The following is a 27,124-nucleotide window of genomic DNA, read 5'->3' on the forward strand; positions in this document are numbered from 1 at the left end:
GCTCAGAAACTCATTGACAGCAAGCTTGCTAAATGCAGTTTCTCCAAGAAGCACTTTCTGTCTTATCCAGCTGACTAAAATCTTGTGCAATTCCTTTTTTACATCTTTCCCACTGCAGCAGTGCTATCCATTCACAAGCACAGACCTCTGCATTCGGTTAATTCTAACAAGCATGGCTCCTGGAGCACAACTCTTCAGAAGCACCTGCTGCTCCCTACACACCCTTAGAATATTCAAATCAAGGTTCATTTGTCTTCAAAGTGCTCCAAGGCCTTAGTTCAGGGTATTCAAGGCTTTTGCCAGAGCTCCAGGACAGACAGCAATCTACTGTTCTGCTGCTCTACCTGACATTAATTGGTGCTGGAGATTCAAATTTTTGTGTAGATAAATGAGGCACGTGAAGTGATTTCCAAGTATGGAAATGGCAGGTTTGAGAAACAAAGTTTATGATATCCATCTGTGTCTCTCTCCACTTTTTAACTGATAGCAACTTGTATTTAACAAAAGCAGTATGCATTATACTACATCCAGGTACTATATTACATCTCTCCATGAATAAAGAGAAACAAAAATGGGACAGGCCTCCTACTGTCATTTACAGTCAGGAAAGGACATCTCTGTAAGGTAACACCAGAAGTTATGGACTCACTAAAAAAATCACTGAGTGAGAGTTCATGATCCGCTCTAGCAGGACAAAATGAACAGACACCAGATGCTCATTCTGGGGACAGAAGCCTTTGAATGTACTTCAAAGACTTTGTTTTCTAGAACTAAAGCCCATTCCTTGGGCTTTATGAAGTCCACAAATCACCAGAGCCCTGGCTACTGTCTGAGCACCAGCAGGGCCACCAGAGAGTAAACAGAGTCCCACCCTGTGTGCTTGGCTGCCTGAGCTGCAGCAGGCACCCAGCAGGAGCACTGGGAGCTGCCTGCTCCTTACACCCCAATGTGTGGAACAGGGACAACTCTCAGCCCCTTCAACACAACCTCTCTTCCACCTGGAGCAGAAGTTACCACCTGCAGCTGGAGGTCACTCATGAACCCATGAGTGGGTTTTTTTCTTCTGGGAGATTAACAGCAAACTAGCTTTTGGTGTTCTCTGAGCTCTGTCTGGGTACTTTAACTAAGACTTTCATTTAAATATCTAGGGGATGGTTAAGTTAAATTTAATTTCATATGTGAATTTTGCAATTCTTCACCCAGCCACTCCCCCAAATATTATTTTTAGATTTGTTTATTTTATATAATTTTTAAAAGCCAGCAAGTTACTAGCATGTCTGAAGTTGGCAGCCAACTCTGAGCTTGGAAACTACTCAACCTTCACACGGAATGGGTTTCAGAGAAAAAAGCAGAACATTTCTGTATCTCACTACACCAGTAGCAAACCCTTAACCTCACTGCTAGGAGCCTCAACTGAAATTTTCCTTTTAACTCTATCTGGCACCCTGTCTTTAATTCAGGAAAGATTTGATATGAATAATAGACAGTCAAGAGAGAGATGCAGAGATAAAGGAAAAGAGGAAGAGGGGGGCCAAGATTCAAAAGACTGGTAGTGGTGGTTGGCACTTTGGTCATCTTCCTGGAGCCAGGCTTAACAAAAGCAGAGAAGGTTCTCCATACCAAGGGTAAGAATACATGGCAGGACTTCAGCACCTGAAGAACCATAATTAATCACTTCAACAGTAAGTATCATCCTCTTTTTACTGAAAGGGGAGCTGACTCAAAGACAACCAAGGGAGTTGCCCAAAACCACACCACCAGTCATTAGCAGAGCTGCAGTTGGAAGTTTCTGGCTGGCAGAGCTATTTTCAATCACTGAAGTTGGCAGCCAGTCCCAGCTGCAGAGCTGGTACCCTGTGTGTCACCAGGGGAGGGTCACCTGCTCCCACTCCCCGTCTCCCAGCTCCATCACACCAACACCAAGGAAGGAAGAAATGAGGGTGTGTCCAGCCAGGATGGGGGGCTCAGGGATTAGCATCAGCACTGGTGCTCCCATCACCCTACAGTCCTGCTGGAGTGAGTGCCCGCCCTGAAGGGACAACTGCAGCCCCCAGGAGCTGCCCTGGCACCCCCTCCTGTAGCCCAGAGCACCTGGGTCAGCAAGATAACCTAGGGAGAAGTCTAAGCCAGTGGTTCTGGCAAGGTTTAGTACCCTGCCCTGGCTCACTGGGTGGAGAGAAAGACAGGCAACAAGCGCCCCAGAGACCACACACCTCACCTACCCCTCCCCTTTGTGCTTACACACTCCAAGGGGAACTTCAGATCAGTTCACTTCTCAAGCAGAAGCTGAAATGGCTCTTTCCATCTCATCCCTATAGCTTTAATGTGCATTTTACGGTACCAATTTCAGTTTCTTTTAATTGCTTAGTCAAGAGTGCAAAGTTACTTATTTCTTAGAGAGCCAGCCAGCTCACAACATGGATATTACAAAGCCAAATGTAGTCCTTTTTGTAAGGGTAGTTGGAAAAGTATTAAATAGGTAAATTTTCATTCTTATTTTTTACAGAAGCAACACAATTCTTGTAACAAGCAGTTTGGGAAACCCAGTGTGACAGAGATGTGGAGGGGGAAGTGAGTACCCTACATTTACACTAAAAGCAGAACCACAGAAATCTTTTTGTAGCATAATTAGTCTTAATTCATACATAAAACTACATCTAGGTCTCTGTTATATTAGCTGTACTCCCCTCATTTCTATATTCTGCATGATACCTGCCTATACTGAGCTCTCCAGACATTCCTTCCAACTTACTTGATCCTTTGAAGCTGACAGTTATCTACAAATTCAGGCACTGAAGTAATTTATTCTTTTAGAAGTGTTAAGCATTTAAAACTTGCAACATCAGATTGTGCAAATATTCAAATTTTCTGGAAGAAAAAGAAAAGAAAAAAGCATTTACCTTGATGTCTACATTTATGTATATATTCTCCCCCTACACACTCTTATCTAGATGCTTTTCCTCATGCATGAGATTTCCCATTTTTCTCCTTGTGCTTTCCAGGTACTTTCCACATATTGTGACATAACAGCTAAGTAGCACAAGAAAAGAAACTCAAATTACCTGTTACCGTTTTATTCAAATTACCTTCTTACTGTGAAATTTTTCTTCTGTAGAGACAAAAGTATTCACTGGCAATGTCAAGGGAAATTATTAAAATTCATCTAGCAGTGATGCAAGAGTTTTGTGCTGACCTGCACTAACACAAGGAGAAACCACAATTTACAAGTTTGGACAGAAATAATTCCTGGACTTTGCCTCTATTTGGTCTCATCAAAATCAAGCGTTACTCCCAGTAAACAAGACAAACACACCCAAAATGAAAAAAAAAACACCAAAACCCACACAAACACTTCAACGAATTACTGTGGTTCTGCATATGTAAAATCAGGGGTTTCACTGCCAAGACTTGTTAGAAAAGAACAACCAGAAAATGTTTGCAAAACAGATTACTAATATGAAGGGCATTAACAGCTATTATTAATAGAATATACATCAACCTACTGATTTTTAGACAGTCAATATTAATTGGCAACCTTATTTGGAACTGTTAAGAGACCTTGCAGACACCATTTGTCAGGTCTAAGCTAACAGTGGGTGAAAATAGGCCTGATAACAGTTACTTCCTTGTCATTTCCTTTCAAAAGTGACACAATGCTGTTTCAGCGATCAAAGTAATTTTTATCTCACAAGTGTAACTCCAAAAATAGATGAGGCCTTATAGAATGATTTTATATTTATGATGTGAGCTATCGGGCAGACCTCATGTGAAACTGGACTTGCAATTCACAAGGGCTCCGGATTGCTCGGAAGGAAGCAAGATAAAGGCACAGGGAAATATGGGGGAAGGAAAAGAAAATATTGGGCGAGAGGTCTGGCACCTATCAACATCACTGCAAGCTTGCCAAGTCTCATAATTTCATCACTAGGCTTCAGGAATATCAAGAGAGCTATTATTCATTTTTTTAATTCTACCCTGTCATGTAATCAGGAGAAGAGATGTCAAAAGCCAGCCATTACAAGGAAGTCACCATGGCTAGCATTAAAACAAGATTATTTCTGCACAGAGTGGACCATCTATTGTTGCTTTAAATGGTATCTAAACCCCTTTAATTGCAATGGCAACATGAAATGTGGGAGTGCATCAGACTGACTCGTCCTGAAGAAGAAACAGAAGGGAATGGGTCAGGAAACATCCATGAAAACTAAGTAACCAAGGAAAAACATTGATAGGAGGCACAATCAAAACCTGAGGTCATGTTTGGGACAAAATCCAGATAACTGTATGGAAGGATGACAACCTAAATGTAAATGAGGAGAGGGAATGCATAAAGGGAGCAGGAGGTTAAAAAAATGAAATAAATGAAGTAACACTGGTGACATCTTTAGTAGCTAGGGATGGTTCAAAGAATGAGTGACACCTGCAGCCTTGAGAAGGAACATGATCAGGACAGACACTTCTTGAAACACAGGAGGACCAGGAGTGGGACAGTAGCACTTCTCCAGCCCAGGCTGCTGGGGAAAGGATAAATAAAGACCTCTTGGAGAAAAGGGAGCAAAATACACCCATTCCTAGCTCAGAACTGGATTTTACACTGAGAAGGTATCACACCAAATGAGGACAGAATATTCCCTTTTAGAGGTGAAAGATGACAGCCAATGGAAGTGCTACTTCTTCATCACAGAATCTCATTTTAATGCCAGACCAGTTGCTGGGATCTACCTCACAGTTTGCATGTGCTCAGGGCTGGCAATAAAGCAGTGGTGAAAGGAGGTGTCATGGAGGTGTCATGGCCTCAAGTTGAAGAGCTTTCTAGAAACAGAGCCTCCTCAGTGGTTGTTTTACAAGACAAGGGGAGAGTGAACTTGCACTGGGAGAGACAGTACAGTAGCAATCAGCTGCTGTGCTACAAGAGCTGCCCATGCTACAACACACAGATTTGTCAATATTTACTCCACAGAAGAGAGCAGTACACAAAATTACACAGTGTAATATATGTACACTATATAATACATATATAATACATGAGAATAATGTCTTCAGGAAACACCAGCAGCTGAATGACTGAATTGTCGTCTCACCAAATTGTCCCGTCCCCATTGCTGACACACACCCAATTCCCCAGCACTGCTTTGACACTGGACAAACAGACTTCTCAGTGAACTGAATCTGAACAAAGCAGCCTGAACATAAGCACTTCTACCTGTCCCATGCTAGCTATGTTTCTTTTCAACAAGAGCACACACACATCAGTGGCAGTGCCACTCCAGGCACAGCAGTGCTGTTGGCACCGTGCAAACAGGGGTGGTGCGTAGGGGTGCCAGTGCAGTTGGGCTGGAAACTCTAAAAGGTCCTGAAAACAATTTTAATTACCCATTCTTGGAGGATAGAAGGACTGGTTGGAACACGTGCAAGTGAAGCAAGCAGCTTGTTTACATAACAAATGAGGTATTCGAGGTGCTTTGTGTAACAGTGCTGCACACTGCAAGCTCTCTCACCTGGAGGAGCTGTGTTTCACCAACTATACACACACAAGACCACCGTCGTGTAGAGAATAAGCCTTTAGATAAAATATTCATAACAAGAGCCCACAGTGGCATGAAAGAGGGTGGTTTGAATGGACAAAATGTCTAATACTTGCAAAAAAAAAAGAAAAAACAGGCAGCCACCAAGTCTTTGATTCTTGCATATACTACACAGTGCCAAGAGTCATTCAAAGTTTTCAGTTCTTGCTTGAGCAGTCACCCTCCAAAAATAAATCCACCCTTCTTGGAAAACAAAACTTATTTGAAAAAAGAACAAAAAAACCCCTGACAAACCAAAAAAACTCAAGAGTGTCTACAAGAGCTAAATGTCTGAATCCAAGGAAAAAGTCATTTAGTCCTGATCCTCATACAATGGCATCATGCATTTAGCTGTTTCCATGACATTTTCCAACCAAAAGCCAAAAAGAACAATAGGGATTTTTGAGGCCTGTAAATTGTACAGAACTCAGGAAGAAGGGGGAGACAAAAATGAAACAAACAAGTGATAGAGCTGGATAGCTGCAGCGTGTATTGTACATTGAAAGACAGTGACAATCTCTAGGCAATACTACTTTTGTGCTTGGCTCTTTGTTGTTTAAATATGGTTCTCCCAACACCTAAGAGTTTTACAGACATCTACTCCTCTCTAACAGTGGAGACCTCTGAAGTAGAAACCATAAGGAAAAAAGTATCCACCTAAACACTACCTTTTAAAAATGCTATTAGAAGATAAATTTTAAAAGATCAGCAAACTTGCAGTTTCCTTCAGCACATTAGGGACAGCAAATATTAATTTAAACTCAAATCTAGAGCATTTCTACACATATATACTCTGTTCTAATAAAAACCCGTCCAAATTTGAGAATACTTCAACAAGAAAAACAAGTTTTAAGGTGTAGAACTTAAAACAGCTCAAAGATCTTTTGAACTTTTGAATATCTTGGGGTGGGGATGTGGGGGGAGGCAATATCTCAAAACGAAAGAAAAACTTCTCTACATCCTCTGTTACTTAAAAAAAAAAAAGCTCTAAAATAATAGCGTGGCTATCTTGCTAACCCCTGGGTCTGCAAGGGCTTCGCTTTTTGTCTTCTGGCCTTTGTACATCAGTTCACCAGGAGAAAGAACTGGTCAGAAGCTGTATAGAAACGAGATGGTTTCTGCTCAGAAGCTTAGAGGCAGATTTAATTTTAAAAAGATTATCACAATTATTTGCATAGCTCTGCCAGGAAAAAAAAAATTATCCTCAATCCAAAAAACCATCCAGTGAGACAGCTTTGTATAAGAACATGTTTATCTTACCCTCTCTCTTACCTTATCAGACACATCTCCTCGTCCTATTCAAAATACAGCAAGTCATGAAATTCCATCTGCAACAAAAGGAAAAGCCCATTAATACCTCCTGATAACCTTACAACAGAAGACTAATAAGCAGTTCAAGAAAAAAAAAAAAGGTTAAAGTTCTCCTGCCATTCCAGTATAATCTACACCCCAGGCAAGTCGCCTTCCCATTTGCAGCAATCTGGGAAGCATGGATAATAAAGGTATTAAAGATGTTGTAACATGTCCTGTAAGAAACATGCTCTTCCTCCTTTGGCAGGGCTAACAGAGGTGGCCAAAGCATCCAGGTTGTCCTGCAGAGTCATAAGTAAGTCTGCAGCATCCTCTCATTAAATTAAATGAGCATCAAATTACATAATGTGAACAGTTGTAAAATGAGACCAACGGTAATGGCTAGAAATAATCCCAGTGGTGTTATACATTGTGGAGACAATTTTCCATCAGACTATCAAACCTGGGTAAGCAGCACTTTTTATCTCCAGGCCAAGAAACTGTCAGCATGCAGCCTCTCTTAAGTAACAGTAAAACATGCAAGAAATGGATGGAACAAAACTCTCATGCTCAAGTTTAAATGATGCCTACCCGAACAAGTGCGTTTAATTTCCTAACTCCTTTACAGACCAAGCTTTCAAAGCAACCGAGGTGTTTTCATAATATAAGTAAACATAACACAGTCTGGCATACTTGGGGTCAGATGAAAGAATACCACACACCTAACCAAAAAAATTTGCAGCCTTAAAATTGTCAATAAAATTTACAGTCTGGATAGACTCAGGCTTGAACAAACACTGTGCCACAGCACTATGAAGAAGAGATGACATGACCTGCAATCCAGCCAGTCCATGACTCACTAGGGCAGAAGAGAGACCTCCCATCTGGCAACCTGAAAAACTCTAAGGGTTTGCCTAGAGTGAGAAGTGTGAATCAAGGACCTAAAAAACCAAACAAAGCAATTCCTTCACACTCTTTTAGCCTTTCCAGTGTCCTGCCCACGAATTCCAGAAACCTGTTACTCCAGTGCCAGAGTGGAAAAGGCCTGAGATGTGCAATGGTGAAATGGCACATAAGAGAATACTATTAAAAAATCTAACAAACAATGCTTAGTTTTTCAATCCAGTTATCTGGGGGAAGATACTGTGGGAATTAAAGCATTTGAAGCAAAGAGCTTTCATGTTTGCCTACCTCTTCTGTTATGATAATACTAAAGGTATCCCTGTGCCTAAAGTAAAAAAGTGAAAAAATAGGTGCACCCTCACTTGTTTTTTTTTCAACACCGAGCAGCTGCAGCCATGATGTCAACAAACCCCAGCAGGAACCCACAGGGGCTCAGTGCCACAGAGAGGTGACATCCTTCACCACACTACACTGCCATTTCCCCACCAGCAAAATGGGGATGGTAGCATGTGGTCCCCAGCCAGTGTCCAAATTGCCAGCTCTGGGGTGCTTCCTTTTTCCCCTAAGTGCTAAAAAATAATCCTGTAAATACCGTTTTCTCAGATTATACTGATAATCATTAATTTTTTTGGCATTACCAGAATAATATGACAACTCATGACACCACTATAGGGTTTGTTTTTTTGAAAGAAAAATTTGTTTGGTTTTTTTGGTTTTTTTTTGTTTTTTTTCCTTAGGAAGAAGAGATCTTCTGTCCACATTACAGAAAGATTGAACAAAGAGAGCCACTGACCAAGAGCCCACTTCAGTATCCCTACCCTCCTATTCCCCTGCCAACCCAGTAAAATTCCTCAGAGCACAACCTCTTCCTGGCTATTTTCAGAGCAACTGTAGCAATCATACAAGAACAATGGGGAAGTTTGTTTTACTCAAAGAGTAAATGTTTTGCAGCTTCCAATGTAAATATTTTAATTAATGGATTTTTTTTAACTCTCTACTGCCCTTACTTGTGTTCACACTCACACAGAGCCACCGGGGCAGAAGCAGCACTCAACTGCTGTAATACAGGGGAGAAGAGAATACAACATAGAAACATGAGACACTGACTTCAGAAAAAGCACCTTCATAACCAAATCAAAATTCAGTGGGCATTTGCTGGGGAAGACTTGTTATAAGAATTTAAGAGAAGCAAGTCTGTTCTTGCTCTGTGTCCAGCCAAGGGCCCATATTAGTTCCCACTGAGACTGTGGGCCTATTTTCATAGGCAGCTTGTAGAAAACCACAACCCAATGTATTTCTGAAACAACATTATGCCCAATGACCAGACTACAAGGAAAAAGTGACTTATCCTTTTGTGTCAAACATCAATATGGTGGCTTTTAACCACTCATCACTGAGTATCCACTTCACAGAAATGCTCAAATCTCCTCTTAATAATCCATAAACCAAGTGTTGCAGACTGTCAACAGGATGGGACTCGGATTCACTCTCTCTAGGCCAGACTGTTTTGGTACTACAGAAAGTGGCTGCACTGAGATGCCAAGCCATCCTGCACATGCTCCCCTGATGGTTTCTGGATCCAGGAGCACCCCAGCTACAGGCAGCTCTTTCTCTTTCAACAGTGCCTCTCCCCTAAGAAACTCTCCTCCTCCTCTGTCCCAGACCAGGATAAAGTTTGGATGCACTATCAGCAGATGGCTGGCATTCAAGATTTTTTTAAAGTTTCTTTTTCAAATGAAGTAGGACACAGATGGTGACGTTCCTGCTTTCCCAAAGCCTGGAACATGAGCATAGACCTGTCTGAGCTGGGGAGCTCAAACCCATAGTACGTTTCTGGAGAGCTGCACAAATTACTGCACAGACCAGTTTAGCCTAAAGCAGTCCCACACGTGGCAGTATTTCCTTCCCTGCTTTTATCTGAATGGGAGGTTTTGTTCTTCTTGTACTGACCTCACCACACTTGACGCCTGTTAGCAACATCCTTTCAGAAGTTTAAACAAGCTCTATAGAAATTCCCTGCCACTGTAAGTAACAGACATGCATACCCCAGGTAAAATCCTCAATGTACCTTTCAAAAAATTACCACAACTGTACTCTTCCACCACCTCATGCAAGGTGCTGGCTGCCCACTCATAAGGCTCCTACATTCTGCAATTCTTTTAACTGCTGTCCACACTGGCAGATCCATCACCTCCAAGCCAGTGGCGGTGGCACTTGGCTCATCACATCCCACTAGGCAGTGGCTAGCACTGGAAATGATGGGAAGAGGCCTACTGCCCTCTCTCCTGCAGGAACTACTAACTGAGGAAGGAGCAGGACCTCCCAACTCCATTTCATCAAGGACAAACTTTCCAGAGTGCTAAATCAGCAAATGCTGACTTATCAACCACTCCCCATTGAGGATGGGGAGCAGCAGGAGAAGGAATATCTGGCTTTTACTTAAGAGTGACCCCCTAATTTGGCAGCAGCAGGACAACAAGGCCACTGCTGCTCCTCACAGGCAGGCTGGTGTCATGCAGAAGGAAGCAGGAGCAAGCAGATACACCACTCCTCATGGTGTGCACCCACCGCAGTACCTGGCTCCTAGGTAGGGTAAATGGGCACCAAAGGACAATGGCAGAGAGAGCTGTCCTTGCAGCAGGGTCATTCAGAAAGATGTGTTTGCAAAACCCTTCCTTGTCCCTCACAATGCCACAAAGTGAAAGTAAAACTCCTTATCTTACATTTGAGTGTAATATCATTGCTATGTACTGATTCTATAGACGTTTATACAGTATCAACTTCAGCTTCTACATCAGAAAAAACTTTCCTTAAAAAAATCCCCAAAATAAACAAAACCCTCCCATAATTTCTTTCCCCATATTCCCCATCAGATTTTCTGGCTATACATGCAAAACTAAAACAGAGAGTAAAGATCAAAGAAAAAAGTATCTCTGCTTGGAATGGACTTCTCAAAGTGTGTCTAAACACACTTTTCATGGAAGACCAAAGTGAGGAGGCAGACTTTCCATGAAGCCCTCAAAGTGCACAGACTCTGGAAAAGGAGATCTCTGAGCAAGCGAGCAACCTAAGGCTTATGCCAGTCCTTCCATCTTCCTCTCTGACCTCTTCTAGGGAAACGCTGCATTTGACTTCCTCATATGCCTACTTAATCAGCAATGTGAAACTTGCACAACCTTACTGGTGTCTCTGTGGTCTTCCCATCAGGGCAGTGAGTAGAAACACACCCCAAAGGAGCAGAACATTCATAAGTCTCCCATGCCCACGGGATGGAAAAGCGAGTGGGGAGAGAACAGATGAATGTTAATCTCTCCTCCTTGCCGCCAGCAGCAGTCTGTACTCTCCCACGCAGACAAGAGGGAGGCTGTACAATTTGTTGAGGCCAAACTGTCTGGAAAAATGCAAGGAGAGAAAACTGATGGCAAATTCTCTTCTCTATCTCTTCATGTACTGTAGGGAAAGTGAAAGTCAGTCACAGAGTTGCTGATAGAACATGAGACCACAGGGTCTTTAAGGGGCTGCTTTTATGCAAACCGCAGCGCTGGGCTATGCAGGACTATCAGTTCAACATATTCACTGCCTAAAATATTCCTCTCACACACGGCTTGCACTCTGACTTCTTATGGGAAATACTTTCATTGGCAGAAATGTCTGATCATAAGAACACAAAAAGGACCTGATATCACTCCATTACGGCTGTTAATTCACAAATGTAGGACTTTACTCTAGCCTACATGACTCCAAATATCTACTTCCTAACCACCAGTAGGTAGCCAATAAGCACATGAAATACTGAGCTTGGAGCAGTTGCCACCACAGACACTTCTTTAACTGATCTGTGCCTCAAAGGTGGCTGTCAGCACACAGGGCTGTACATGTGCCAAACGAGAGCATGGGGGAGAAGCTCCAAGCAGGAAACAGAAGCTTGTCTTAGATTAGCACAGCTCACTCAAGTGTAATGCTATGCTCAGATTTGGTTTTGATTTGCAAACCTTGCTGTCATTGGCTAAGAGAATGTTTCAAATTTGGTTAAAATAGGCAAAAAACAAAAACCAGAAAGCTGAAACAAACCTACAAATGAAATTAGCCTGACAGCAGTAGGTACCTTTAAAAACTATGCAAGATGCACGTTTCTCAAATGCTGTTTTACTGCTTGCTTCTCCATCTCCCCTTCCAGCTGAAGGCAGCATCTTGGATGGGCACCTCCCAGGTTTCCAGCAAAACATATTCAAAAAGCAGAGAGAGCAAAAGGAGAGTGTCTCTGCTGCAGCAGTTTGAGACATCATCAGTCACCTCTGATCTTATATTGAGAATCCCTCCTCACCATCCCCAAATCCATACTACAAATCTGTTGCCTGTTGAGATATCTTAGAAATAAGCCAAGCCCAAGGCAAACTTGGCTCCAAGGAAATTTCGAATGGTACTCTGTTGAGCTGGTGGCATATTTCCAGTTCTCACTGGTAATTCCAGAATTTAGAATCCTGGAGTCACCATACTGCCTGAAGACAGTAGATCCTACCCTCAAACACACGTGCCAGCATTGTAGACGTGGTTTTGATGAATACCTGTCCAGCAGGAACCACTCCAGAGAAACCACTCGCTTACTCTAGCTCACAATAATCACAGTAGCAGAGACATAATACAACCAGTATCTTGATCAAGGGCAAGGGGAAATTTCTTTGGTAATCTAGAGAAGGAATCTGAACCTTAAAGGGAAAAATTCAGCAAAGAACGAGGGGGGAAAAAAACACTATTTAATGTTAGCATTTATTAATGTTTAGCCTTCAACTGTGGATAAACAGAGAAAAATCTCTCTGCTTGTGCACGTATTTAAAAGACTGTTTACACATGAAGTCCAAAAGGATGTCCTCATTTTATAAATAATTTGATCTGATGACTACATCAGAAAAAAAGTGCAACTTAAGGCTACATACAGAGGCAAAATACTTGGCTATTAATGTCTAAACATGGGCGGGAGGGGACAAAGACTAAACATCAGAGTCACTAAAACTCAGCAAATGGTTTATAGTTGAAGCTAAGTGCATAACATAGTGCACATTCAACATACACCAAACTGCGACTCTCCTTAAACGTGCTTGTCAGTAGGTCATTTAGGTATTCAATATGAGAGTCTCCTAAATGCACACACTTCCTCTGCTACTCATACCTGACCACATAAGCCATCCAGCAATGCCTTACTCCTCCTGTGGAGCAGGCAAAACACCTCATACAGCACACTTGTGGAGCCACAGGGTCAGGTAACAGCACCGGGAGCAGCTGAAACTTCTCTCCCACAGAAATGAGGAGAAAAGGTCCTCAAAAGATTTACTGCCTGACCTCAAGCTGGCTTTGTTTTCCATTGTCACATGCTCTTGCATGTGCATACAGATGTAGTTACATGTGTGTGCACCTTGCTTAAGATCAATCACTCTGCATGTCAGTTCAGTGGGGGAACAATGCACAAGGAACTCTGTATTACCCTAGGAAGAAATACTATTTCTACGTAAAATTTCCTCTTCAGTTTAGCTGAATGCCCAAACTTGGTTTCCAAGTTTTTTTCTCAACTGAGAACCTGTAAACAGCACTGTACGAATATTATCAGCAGTCTCCAAAGAGGATCAAAGTATTTGCTACCCCAAAATTTTTATACACTTCCTAAACTGAAAAAAAATGGGATTTTTTTTAATGTTCTCTCTGTACTGCTGCAAGCCATAATGCCAGGTCATACTCCACATAAATTGCCTCTTTGAGCTCAAAGCATGCCCTTGTGCAATCAAGAGGCTCATATGCAGAAGAAAGGAAAAGAGGATTAAAAAAAAGGCAGTACACATGTAATTTTGGTGGAGCTAAATTTTCTATAACTACTGATACTGTATATATAGATAGCTGATATTCATTATCAGTAAGGAGTATCTCACAATGAAGTACAAATCTGTGATTATAAGAAAAACTACATTTCTGACCAAGGAGCAATGAGGACTGCAAGCATTTAACTTGAAATCAGCAACCACACGTGGTAAGAAAGGCCTGCCAGGATGTGATCCTTAATTATGACTTCATCCTGCACAGCTCCCTTGAAAAAGGATCAGCTGAGACATCTTGCCCAACGCAGCTTCTACAGAGCACAGCTCAACCAAAGAGAAGACCAGGGTGCCAAAAATAACAATAAAAGAAGTTTTCCCCACAAGTAATGAGGTATCCCTCATAATTCAACCCTATAAAACCAGATTTGTCAAGTTCTAAATTAGGTTGCAGCAATATTTCATTGCACCATAAATCTTCCTACCACCCTAGTAAAGATGCCTAATAATTTAATATGCCATAATTTTATTTTTTTTTAATCTACAACTCATCAAAAATTGCCTGAAATAGGCATCTCTCTTACAGTCCATTTTCCACATGCATACAGATTCCAAAAAGTAACTGGTTTGTATTTTTTGCAAGGAAAATAGTTTGCAAAATGCAGTTACATGTAGACTACCAAAGGTTGTAATTATCTCTCTTGGGCTTTTTAGGTAGGTCAGTGAACATCCTACAAAGCTTCTATATTATCCATGATATTCATTCAGCATCAATTTTTTTCAAAAGCAGTACAACCTACTTAAAGAATTACACCAACAAGTAAAATTTTCAGAGGAAAAAGTGGGTTTCCAGAGTCAGAAACTTTCAGAACTTCTTCTCTTTACTTTTTATTAAAAGTTTCACAGCCTTTTTTTTGCTGAAACAGATTACTTCACAAGAATGCTGAATTCCAACTGCCTCATGTACTTCTATTTCAGTGGCTAACATGCACCTCACAAAATGACTACAAATAAAAAAAATTAAAGCGGAAGATATTTAAAGGGGGGGCGTGAGATACTGCCAGTACTTGTTATAAAAATTTCTAATTCCCATTCCCTCCCAACTAATCAGATCTGTAATAAAAGAAACACTATTTCAAAGCAGTTGCCATGTCTGTAAATGCCAGCACTGTAAAGTTAAAAATATGATCACATCAAGTGCTATGAAAAATACACATTTTTCCTCATTAAATAGATATGATGAAAACACCTCTAGAACTTTAAGATTGCTCAAAGTTTGAAAAAACAGTGATGTCATTATTTTCCTTCTGCTTCTGAGAAGTTTACATCCTTGCTTCCTGCTGCCTCGCTTTACTTTTCTTAACCCAAGAAACACAGGACAGGCAGCGCTGGGATCACTGGAGGCAGCCAGGACAAGTCCATTTTACATCTCACCAAGCCTCCCCTAACAGCAACTCAATAAAAGTTGCACTTCCAGAAGCTACAATAAGAGGTGAACTGTCCTCTTATTTGCAGTGTCTCTATGAGTACACAGTCCATCTTTTCTTTCCTTTACCCTGCTCAGTCAAGGGTCACAAGCAGTGTATGGAGAAGCTAATTTGTGGTCCTGATCCTGCCAAAGCCCATGAGGAAAAAGGGCAGAAAGCAGCTAAATGCAGCAATGAAGATGTGTTTCACTACTCTGCTTATCGCATGACTGCACTCCCTGCCGTGGAGTCTCCATACAGGGCTTAAGTCAAGATAGTGACTGTCACAACCATTTCACAGCTTGCTGGCAGATCATAGAGACAATTTTAAAGACAGAAGAAATACAGGAAAAAAAAGTGGGTTTGTTTTTTTTTTTAACTTCAAATGCTTTACACTGGGGCAAGGCATTAGCAAAAATGTTATTTTAGGTAACTGACTGAATCATTTTTTGCTAAAATTAAAATTTATCAACCAATTCCTAAAGAGCCAGGCAATCTAAAAGCAGTTCCCTGCAAAAAAATGCTGAGTTCATACTATTCAAGGAACTTCCTAACCTTGATTTTTAGGCTAACATACAGCCAACCTTGATATTTCTCTCTTGATTTCCACATTGAAACATCAAGAATTTTATTTTCTCCTTTACTTCATTTACCAAACTGCTGAGTTTTCTGTGTTGCACGTTTCCCTCAGGGGTGCTCAGGCTGGGGTGCCCCTGGAGAGGGAAGGCTGTCTGTCTGGTGGGCTTCTCAGAGGCTGGGGCAGGGGGGAGGTTGTATTTTGCTTTTTCAAAAGCTGGGACTAAGACTGGTAATGGGAAACTGCTCAGTTAACTGATTCTCCCAGCATTCCCAGGAAACTGTCTGTCTGAAAAAGATATCTTTTAAGTAAAAACAAAACAAAAAAAAAGCCCCTCATTAACCAATTTGTGCAAGATTAATGCTTAGCTAGTTTTGCCACAGTTTTTAAGAACTGGCTCTTCCAGCCAAGGAGAAAGTGAGGCCAGATTCTGAGAGCGGTTGGGCTGATACTGATCTGCAAGAACTCCATGGAGCCCAGCAAAATTATTCTGCATTTATTTATAGCTCCACCAATAAATGCAAAATCTGGTAAAAACGGTTTTCAGATATTGAAACTGTACAAGCCATAAAAATTTCCTTCTAAGACTATTTCTGACATTTGAATTGCTCAAATAAAGAAAGGAGCCATCTCAATACCTGTTTTTCTAAATCTGCCTCCCCAGCCATCTCAGTTAATTCTGTGCATCTACATTTAAACCTTACCTCTGTTATTCTACTCTGTGCTTTGTATTTTACAACATCTGTAGTTGTTTATATACATGAAATGCATATTAGAATTTGTTTATTTTTAAACTAGTGGCTGTATAAGTAACACAAAGATCTGACCTTGCATTACCAACTCACCAATACTCCAAGCATGAATTTTTATTCACTGAGCACTCTTTAAAACACACACACATATCCCAAAGGAAAAACACATAAGAAAATAAAAAAATTTATCCTTAAGAGTAATATTTACTTACTAAGTTATTTCCCTTAACTAGAACATTTTTATAGCTAGGAAAACAAAACAATTCATAAAGAATTCACTACATTCACATGCTTGTACATCTATTAGTTAAAATATTTCCCAAGCAAGTTTAACTAACAGTTATGTCTAACATGCATGGTCATTAAATACTGCAGTCCACAAAATACTACAAACAAAACTATTTGTATAAACAACAGAAGAAAGATAACCTGTTTATCACACAGGTTGATTATCTCACCAATCATATTCAGCTTTTATAGCATTAGAAGTGACAGTACAAATCTTTAACAATCACAGCTTTGATTAGTCTTTGTACCTTACAGACTTTGCATCTACTACTTCCAATGCACTAAGTCTTGATTTTAAAATCAAGGTGCACCAATTAAATTAGTCAAATCCTCAACACTTACTAATCCCCTTCCTGTCTTCCAATGACCAGAAATACCCCAAACCAACCGATATCCAACACCTCTTCCCAGAAGTATGCTTTCTAGGTTTTCAGATACAACAAAAGCTGGAACTTGGCACAACTTTGATAACTTCATTTTCAAATTAGAAGCCAGGAAATTAGTCACAGAAGGGCAGCATCTCTAGGGGACAGTTTGGGTGGCCACCAGCAGCAAGATGCGTGTGGAAAGCTGTGTGAGAGGGCAAGATTGGTATCTACCACTTCCTCCCTTCTGCCATAAGCATTAGAAAAGCTGAGAGAGTCCTCCCTCACTTACTGTGGGCTCAACCCCAAGCACAGAGGAGGGCCAGTGCAGGTACCGCAGCATCTTGAGAAAGGGTAAGATCAACAGAGCTGGTGGGCAAAACTCCTTGAAGTCAAATACATGTGGTTTTGCCAGTTTGGTTAAATAGCGACTTAAGTGTCTCAAGAGAGCCACACTTACAACAATCAGACCTTAAACTTATAAAATATCACACTTGCAGGAGGACAATTCTTTCCAGTCACCAGCAGCCACACAATAGCTGTTTGACTCAGCAAAGCTATCACAACATCCTAAAACACACCACCTCCTCAGTATGGCAAACCCACAAAAATGGCTTCACACCAACCCCCTCCTCCGCCCCCAATGGGCAAAGTAGGGCACCACCATGCCCCAAATAGGAAATAGAATAGGAAATATAACAGGAAAATCTCGCTAGATGGACTGGGGGCTTTCTTTAGGAGCTGGCTGATGCCCCAAGCCCAGCACAAAGACCATGACCCAGATGCCAGTGTATGACCAGACTCACCCCAACAGCAGCTGGCTAAAAGCACTGCTCTTCCCAAGGACATTTTAGAAGCAGAAGCAATGCAATCCAACAGATTTAACCTGTTACACCAAGTGTGTGCCAGCTGCTCACAGCCAGCTCAGCCTCACCTAGCAGCCCTTTCTCCTCAAGGACAGCACCAACAAGCACCAACACTCCGCCAAGATTTTTTTACTACAATCTGCAAAAAGTCCACGGTGCAAGCAAGGAGACAAACATCTGCTAGACTGAGGACATGTCCACCACTTGGAGGAAGGGGAAGAAATGGAAACTAGTGGCCTGAACTACAGGATGTTCAAAGCACAATGACAGCTGCTCTGCCTACAGGGACACAGTCAGGGAGTCAGAGCCACAACAGCTCTGTAAGCATGGCACAGTGAGAGGAGAACCTCATTTCTCTTCAAGGACATCATACTTCCTAAATGATCTCAGGCAGCCTCCACACTGCTGCAGCACCCTGACCTCACAAATGCCTTCCAAAGGCTGCAGATTAACACTTTGGGCTGAGCTGCCTTCTCACACTTGCCTCTTCCCACACCTCTCACTAGACTCTCCTCCTTACATCAGTGTTTGGCACAGGTCTGAGCACAGCAGCACTGCCCAGCACCAAGAGGTGAGGGAGACAACGTGCCTGAGCAAGCCCAGGGGGAGGGAGAGGAAGAAGGAGGAACCCCCCCAACAGAAGAGCAGAGTTGAGATGCCAACCTTAGCTGGCAGCAAACACAGTTTGGCCAAACCTAACTACCCCACCTGCAATCACAGTTTCAGTGGGCTGCTGACATCAGACTTCATAGGAAACTAATTTTTGCGAATGATGCTGTTCTGCTTTATCTTCATTAACATTACTTGCTTATTTTTTCAAAAGTAGAGATGCTAACTATCACTTCTGCTCAGGGCTCTGTAACACAACTAGAGGCTTTCCTTTTCCACTCTGAGAAGCACCTTACAGAAAGATTTCAGCTGTCTGTGCTTAGACAAGTAGGGTTTAGTACTTTCCCTTTAGCATCTCCACCACACAAAAACTACACGGGTTAGAGTCCTTCTTCTGAAACTTCATATGTTAATTAACAGTGAAAGGGCAGTGTTAATAGCTTTGCTGTTTTTAAGCTTGCTGGGATCATTACTTTAATCCACATAGCAAGGAAAGAGGAAAATGTTCACAATCAACAGCAAGAAGTAAGCTAGAACTGTCTGTGGATCAGTAAGAAAAGCAAAAATTGATGAACAAAGCAGGAATGTTGAATTGGGTTATTGAGTTGTATGTACAGACATGACTGTGTGACAGGGTGCAGATTTTTACCACACACAAATGTGTGGTGAGTTGGAGTTTCTCATTTGCCTTCTGCCATGTTCATTTATGTAGTCTGCTCCCACAGCCCCTAGCAAGAGCCACGCTCTCCAACAGCCTGCACTGTCTCCTGGGGAAGGAGAAGCCCACCTTTGGCCCAAAAAAGAGTTCACCATTTTTTAATGGGTATTTTTGGAAGTAAATAAAGGGCATTTCCACTAGAAACAATTTTATCCCAGGATAGAAGATGGTACAACACAAAACTATACAGCGCCATTTGCATTTTAAACTCAACAGTTTCAAGATCAATCTTCTTCAGATATTAAAAAAAGATTCAAAAACATGCTGAGTGAAGGCAAAGCTTAGACTTCAGACACACTACTTCTGATATTTGAGAGGTTCAGCACAGACACTATCCCATAAACTTTCCAGCATCATATTTATGAGCACACAGACACATTTATTTCTTTGGATAGAAAACATGGAATAGATGACCATCACATCACTGGTGAAAACTGCTATGTCATAAAATAACCCACAGCTACTGGAATTTATAAGTTCCTGTAACTGAGTAGCATGTGCCAAGCCAGGCAATCCTGATGAATTACATTAGAAGTCTTTAGACTTCTCAGAAATAATTAATTTGCTCAGAGTTGCATCTGCACAAAGACATACATACACTCACATTTCTGAAGGAAAATAAATTCTGACTTCTTACATTCATGTTTTTCCCCTTGAGGATAAACATGTAAGATTATAAACTGTAATAAAACTCTAAAATGGATGCTAAAATGGTATTTGAGGGCAGCATCCATCAGACACTCCAAAAACATATATAAGCTAAATTCTAGTGCACTATATAAAGGCAAGTTTCAGCTAGAAAGCTTTACTGTGATTTGTGGCACTTTAAAAGCACTCTTGTAACAATTTTAATAGTTTAAAATATTGGAGTTTAGTCCCAAAGAGATGTAGCTAGTGCTAAACTGCCATTTTAATGGAATTTTTGCACCCTCTCTCTATGCTCTACTTTATAAATAAACCTCTAGACTTTTTATTGATTTCTTTTAACATGATAGATTGAACCTCTCTGGGAGAGAGGGCGAAAGAACAGCACACAAAAAATTACAGGTTCACGGTTCGTGAAAGGGACAACAATAACAAAACCCCCAAGGGGAAACAATTACAACACAATGCATATATGCCTGTGTTCACTGCTTTCAGATCTGCCTTGTGCATGTGTGTATATATATATGTATCTGCCTCATTAAATTCACCATGAGAAACAAGTAAAACACTCATGTACAGTTGATGATGTGCTGTACATCCTTTCAGTTACAAAGCCTCAACTTGACTTCAGCGTGTCTGACTTGAGTAGCTCGTGCTCAGTGGTGTAGGACATGCCATCAAAATTACTTCAAAGGTTTCATAGCAGTCCAAGGTCGACATTCTGCAGATGCAGAGGTAAAAACACCCAAGAAAATTTTTTCTATTGTATAAACAGCATGAATTAGGGTAAATTAATACAGCTAGTTGGTCCTAGAGGGTCCTGTGCCAGACAGCTCACCAGGATACTGTCCCGCTGACCCAAATTCTGCAACCAGCTCTGCCCCTGTGAGCATTGCCAAGTGCACTTGTGGTCAAGCTGTGAGATCACTCCTCCTCCCACGATCCAGCTCAGAAACATACTACAGAAACACACCATGGCAGAATAAAAGCTTACTACCCCTGTGCATGGATGTCCACCCACAGGAAGGAGAAACTGTTAGTTTTCTGACACAGAGACAGACCTACTTTGAAATCGTGTGATTCAATTCTCAGTTGCCAACATTATGCAAGGCATAAGCAGAACAGCTCATACCACAGGTTTCTTTCTTACATAGGAAGAACGTGAAGGACAACCAAACAAAAAGAAATGGAATACTGGCAGCAAGCTAAACTAGGTAAGTACAGTCAAAAATATTTAGCAGCCTTTTGTCTTTATCGTGTTTGGTTTACCTCTCCTTACTGCAATCTATTTTTTAAAATCTGGATCCGTTCACTATATATGTGACTAGATTAAAAAGATTCCTTGAACACATGACTGTGCAATATGATTTAAATTCTTTGCAAGATCTCACAAACTCCTGTGTGCTTAATTTTAGAAACAAGGACAACAAAAAAAAATCAAAAACCCAACAACGTCTGCCATTTCCATATGTGCTCTATATTTCACTAGTTCTTTACCAGAAATGAAGAAAAAAACCCAAACCAAACCCCCCCACAAAAGAACGTTAGGGGTGTTATGTCTTTCCTGACACTTTGAAATACAAGATACTTCTGACTTGTTGGTCACCTAGACATCTGTTACACCCAGTTCCCCCCAACTGAAACACAGAAGGAGTGGTAATTCAGAGAGCTATTTGTGGAGATATGATGATGATGTGATAGCAGGATCATGGATAATGGGGGATTCTGGTCATGCAATGCCCCAAAATGATTTTCATTGGACACAGCTGAATCATTCCAAGTCCAGAGTGAGTACAAATCTCCCCAGATCCTCCTCTTGGTGGTTGTTTCTCAGATGATGGAAGGAGATGCAACATCAGCAATTACTATCACAGCAATGATCCATGGGACCCAATGCACAAACGTGCAATGTAACAGCAGCCAGTTATGCAACCTGAACAGCTCGGGATGCCTGGCAAACACAGGGGGAAAGGCAGGTTCAAAGAGTGGGAGTCTGCCAGACTTGAGATTTCATGTCACATCTCCAACCAGCCCTGTACCACCCAAGTCACCAAGAAGGGATGCAACACATATCCAATTCTGTTCCTGGGGGCTGGTACGCACCTCAGAAGGGACTTTGTGTTTTCCCTGATTTAGCCAAACCACATATAAAGACCCAAAACTAGACCTCTTGACTACTTCTTGAAGGTCACATGAAGGTCTACAAGTGGATGGTGGAACTGAAAGACCGGCACTGCTACCAACCGTGTTGCTGCTCTGCGAGGAACACAACCGCCAGAGGCCAATGCTTTCAACCTGGTCTTTTTGCTGGTGCTTAACTCGCACAATTCTTTAATCCCATTAAGCATCTGATTTTTAAATACTGCTCCGCCTTGGCTCACAGGCACCTGCTACTGACAATTATCAGAGAACATATGTAAGAAAAAAAAATAGCATATGGCCACACAAGTAACTGCAGCAATGAAGTGCTCCTTGCAAGCTCTAAAAGAGACAAGTAATTGCAGCACTCCGTGGCGTGTGTGAGCACTGACCGCTCAAACGCGCAGGGTTACACCCACAAGTGCCCTCCCAGCACATCCCTCAGCCCTTCCCCCTGCATCCCCTCACTCCTGGCTAGGGCAGAAAAAGATGTGTAAAAAAACACAAAGTATGTGAATGGATATCAGTAACTTTTGCATGTCATGAGCCCAATCCAAAGCTGTTCGTACAAGTCTTCCTGCTGGAAGTCCCTGGAGGCCTCCTTGCCTTTCTCCCAGGGCAGAGAGGGCTGACTGAGACACACAAGAAGGGAAATCTCTCCATATCCACTAAAGTGTCAGATGAGTTTGTTTTGCTGTGGTTTAGGGGTTTTTTTAAACTTATTGGGATGAATCCCATCCCCATGGCCTCAGCCCTCACAAAATACTAAAGATAATTAAAATGCTCTACATATAGGGCATTATGGCTGGAAATTCAGCAGAAGAGTTAGAACAATGGTTGTCCTTTTGTCTCTGTGCACACTGGTACCACCATCAGCTCGCTGCCAAGTCTGCTGCACTCAAATGCACAAATCAACATTTCTTACTTTTCTTAATGTTTTAATTTTTCCTCTGGGAAGTGACTTACTTTAAAAATTGCTTTATGATTAAAAAACACAGCAATCAAATTTTCAAAATGTCAACTTTAATTTGATTTTTGTTTCCCTCCTCCCAGGTCCTCAGGCTCTCACAGGAAACCCCTATGCCTCCATTTTACACTTTGCCACAGCTGTAGCCCTACATCAACCCCAGAAGAGCAGCTCCCAAACCTGGAGATTTCTGGTAGAGATGAGGAGCTCTCAACTCCCTGACAGCTTTGCACATGGGACATTCAGCAACAACATAAGAGCTTTACTTCAAAACTTACTCAGTCCCACAAGGGCAGGTTTTGCCTGCAGGGCTATGGGGACATAACCTACCCAACAATGTGCCACAGCAAACTCCTGACCTGGTCACCAGAAGTGCCAAAAGGCACAGTGCCGTCCTTTGGATGTTTCCGCTGCAGCAGGGACTCTGGGAACAGCGCGGCATTAGGGGGCCACCCAGTCTGGAGGCACAAACAGCAAGGAAACGAGCCACATTCCCACCAGTTTCAAAAGGCTTTACACCAGATCTTCCTTTCTCCTCACTGCACAAAATTCAGAGCCTTTACGATGAAGTTATTGATGTGCCACAGTCAGCAAAGCAAGACTTGCAGCACAGAGCTAATGCTCAGTTAATAACCCAACAGGGAGGAGAAAAAACCTCTGAATTTAGCATGGCTGATGTAAGCTGTGATGTCATTTCCACACATAGGCTAGTGAAAAAAAGTCTTTTTTTTTTTCAGATCCAAGATACAGAGATATGTAAATTGCTTGGCTTCCATTTCAAATAAACAGGGTGAGATAACCCCAAAATTTAATAATGCTTTCAGCCTTCACTGCTGCTCTTCAGAAGACTCAAAGCCTTCGACAGGATCAGCTCACTGGGACAGCAGTGAGCCAAACCACTTGTACAGGCATGCACCCTCAGCACCGTCTCACCCAGCAGTGCCAGCACAGTCTGGTTCTCCCTCTTCAACAAGATGTTTGGTTTGGGTTTTTCTTTTATTTTGGAGGAAGTAATTTTAAACAAAGAATAGGAAAAAAAAAAATCTTGCTCTAACAGCTGTAAAGGATTTTTTGGTCGGATTATGGCCAAAATTAACTATTCTCTAAGGACAGATTAAACAAGCCAAGCAAAACAGGTCAGAAGATCAGAGAGAAAGGGCATCTTAGAATTATGAAAGATGCTCAGCTAAATTAACCAAAAAAAGAGAAAAAACAAACAAACAAAAAACTTCAGTCAAACAGAAGAAACTGCTGAAAGAACAATCTGAAAGTACAAAAAAACTAAACTTGGTAACTCAGAAAATGCTGCAGAAAAATTTTACCATTTTAAAAAAATAATAACTTTCTTCAAATTAAACCCCCCTCTTTTTCCCTTCAAAGAAGTAACTTCTTAATAGGAACTCTGCTGTAAGTGCCGTGCTTACCTATTCTGCCAGTAAATAATTTCAGAACTTGAGAACATTTATAAGAAAATTCAACCTGGAGGGTAATTTTCCTGAAATTTCTGTTTGGCAAATGAAAATAGTGTTTTCAACAGATGAATATCCTTCTCTGTAATTGTTATTCTGTTGCCATACTCTAAATTGGTGTTTTACACAAATGCAGCTTGAAACCTACCTACTGAAAGAAAAACAACCCGAGATAAAACCAACCCAGCAGAGAACAGGGTAGAACAGTACTAATAACATGTAAGCACAGGTTTCTAAATAGTAAAAAAGAGGTCGTTGCATAATTTATTCATTTTCCTACCGGTTTCACAGATGAAGATAGCAGCACCATGAGATAGCCAAAAGATTTTTTTTGCCTTTAGCTTAGTAATTTACAAGCCTTTGAATTTCACTGCGTTTTGTTGTTGTTGTTCACTGGGAAAATACTGTGGAAATAACATTTACCTGCATTCTCAGTCTACAAGGCTCGCTGAGTGCAGCTCCATAGAGACGCATCCCCAGCAAGCACCACAGAGATTTACCGTAAATTGGTGACTAATCCTTACGGCGTACCCTGTACGTGTATCACTGAGTCAGCCTGAAAGTTTGTTCATTCACTCAAACACCACTTCTTCCATTCTCCTCTCTCTCTGATCGGCAGGCAGGTGTGAAATCTGCCTTTCCTCCATTCGAGGAGAGCTTCTTAGTGCCCGAACAGGCAAAAGGTGCAGGTACGAAAACTTGCTGCTCTTGTAGAGGAGTGCCCTAAGAAAATGCACGCTTGCCTACAACAGCATAAAAACAAACATACCACAAAAAGAGAGCCCTACATTTGCTTTCAGCAAGAAACTTCTGTGTATGCAAGGAAGGAGCCCTGCAGGGAGGGACTCTCCAGGGGGCACAAGCTGACCCTGCTACTGGAAAAACTTCCCGGTTCCCACATTTGGCAATGTAACGTACAAAGCCTGCAAGAAATGCCCAGTTTGAGTTTTACTGGTAACAAAAGCAGTAGCAGAACAATGCAGGTACATATTCCAGATAGCTGTAATGGCCACGTATGACTTTGCATTTGCTGAAGCCTAAAATAAGATGCCCCACTCTTTTGTTCTCTTTTTTAGTTTCTTGCAATTTACATAATTAGCAGTTCGGATTTTCCAGAAATAACCTGAAAGTAAAAGTTCTACCTGAAAAAAAAAAAAAAAGAAAAGAAAAAGAGCTGTTTATGCAAAGGATAGCGTGGGGCTTAAATGTAAGGATTTTCCTTACATAACTGAAGGCCATCATCCACTTTGTAATTATGATACTTCAACTAGAAGAATACAATTATTACAGAGTAAAATAATTACAATAAGGAGCTGCAGTCAGTCATACGCAGACCCAACCTTGCACCTTCTTTGAAACAGTCACACAGGTAGTTCAACCAACTATAATAAGAGCAGGCATTGCTACAGAAGACTAAAAATTGAAAAATCCGGTCCAATACTGAGCACACAACCTGACAGAAGCCTTCCCATCAGGCAGCTTTATGTAGCAATCTATGTGCCATTGCCCTACAATGTCTGCACTGCAACCTTACTCATTTTGGACCGTCGCCTACTGGCTGAGAGGTGGCCTTTAAAACCAGATGAGCCCATGTTATTTTAATGAACCCCTACTTTAACTAACGATCAAGCAGTTAGCCTAGGGATTGTATGCTGACAGACTTTCAGCATCAAAGTACAGCTCCTTTCAAAAATTAGAGAAATTCTGTGGTATTAGTCTATCGTTTAAGTATGTGCATGCAACGTCCAGATTAAAACTTCTGAAAGTTGGAAATCGTTGAAATAAAAGTGTGCTAAGACTTTATTTTATCATTCCCACTCATGTTAAGCAGTACCTTACTATGCAGGCAACCACATTTGGCTTAACTTACATTCTTTTCATTAACAAAACAGTACTTAATCCAATGACTTTTTTCTGTGAACCTCCCTTTTCAGGTGTATTATTTCTTTAAATCTAAAGCTGTTTTCAACTTCAAAGACCAACTTTTTACTACAAGCAATATAGAAGCAGTAAAATTCATCCTCTGCAATGCATCTTTGGTTTTCAAGTATATAAACGGTGAAATCTTTTTTCATTTTACCTGCAAGGCATATTCTCTTATTCATGCTCTTTCATTATAATGGCAGCAACTTTAGAAATGTATTAAAGTTAATTATAAACCATCTCTTACAAAATTTCATAGTCCTAAAAAAACCTTTTCCTCACTTTAAAAAAGAATTGCCTCTCATTTTCTAATGTTATCAAACTCATACAGATAGTAGCAATACTTTTTCATTGTGATCCATGCTGCTCACGTACCAATTTACTGAACTCTGACAACATAAGACAAGCTTAACTGACAAAAAAAATTACAGAGAATCACTGTTCACCATCACAACTGAGAAACCTCTTCAAGTCTTGGAAACACAGCATCAATGGAAGAATGAGAGAGAACTTGCCTGACCATACTTCTGCAAATATTTTGGCTAAGAGGAATTACTGCCACCTTAAATGGAGATATGCCCCTGCCATATTCAGAAATATGTGTTCAATGTAGTTATGAATATGAATCTCACTTCTCCAGACATAAATTGCCTGCTAATTTAGAAACCTCCCTCCACTACCCCGCTCGGTACCTGATGCTTTTTAATGCAGACCTACTGGAACACATGGCAATGGTTTGCAGGGCATTCCTGTGGATGGGCACAGAAAGGTCATCAGTGCTT

The 27,124-nt window shown here is 41.3% G+C and overlaps 1 protein-coding gene across 8 annotated transcripts in view; it reads right to left on the bottom strand.

Annotated features, from left to right (window-relative positions):
- TRERF1 (transcriptional regulating factor 1) overlaps positions 1 to 27,124 on the bottom strand; it is a 97,696-nt gene that overhangs the window by 62,595 nt on the left and 7,977 nt on the right. For 6 of the 8 annotated variants that reach the window (XM_036380284.2, XM_036380283.2, XM_036380288.2 and 3 more), the window contains one exon: positions 6,837 to 6,892. The gene's annotated coding sequence lies outside the window, so the exon portion shown is untranslated. Of the gene's footprint in view, positions 1 to 2,752; positions 2,869 to 6,836; positions 6,893 to 27,124 lie in introns of all 8 variants that reach the window. The other 2 variants (XM_054514216.1, XM_036380281.2) reach the window with 1 other exon arrangement.

Source organism: Molothrus ater, chromosome 3 (assembly GCF_012460135.2).
Source record: "Molothrus ater isolate BHLD 08-10-18 breed brown headed cowbird chromosome 3, BPBGC_Mater_1.1, whole genome shotgun sequence".
NCBI classification, from domain to species: domain Eukaryota; kingdom Metazoa; phylum Chordata; class Aves; order Passeriformes; family Icteridae; genus Molothrus; species Molothrus ater.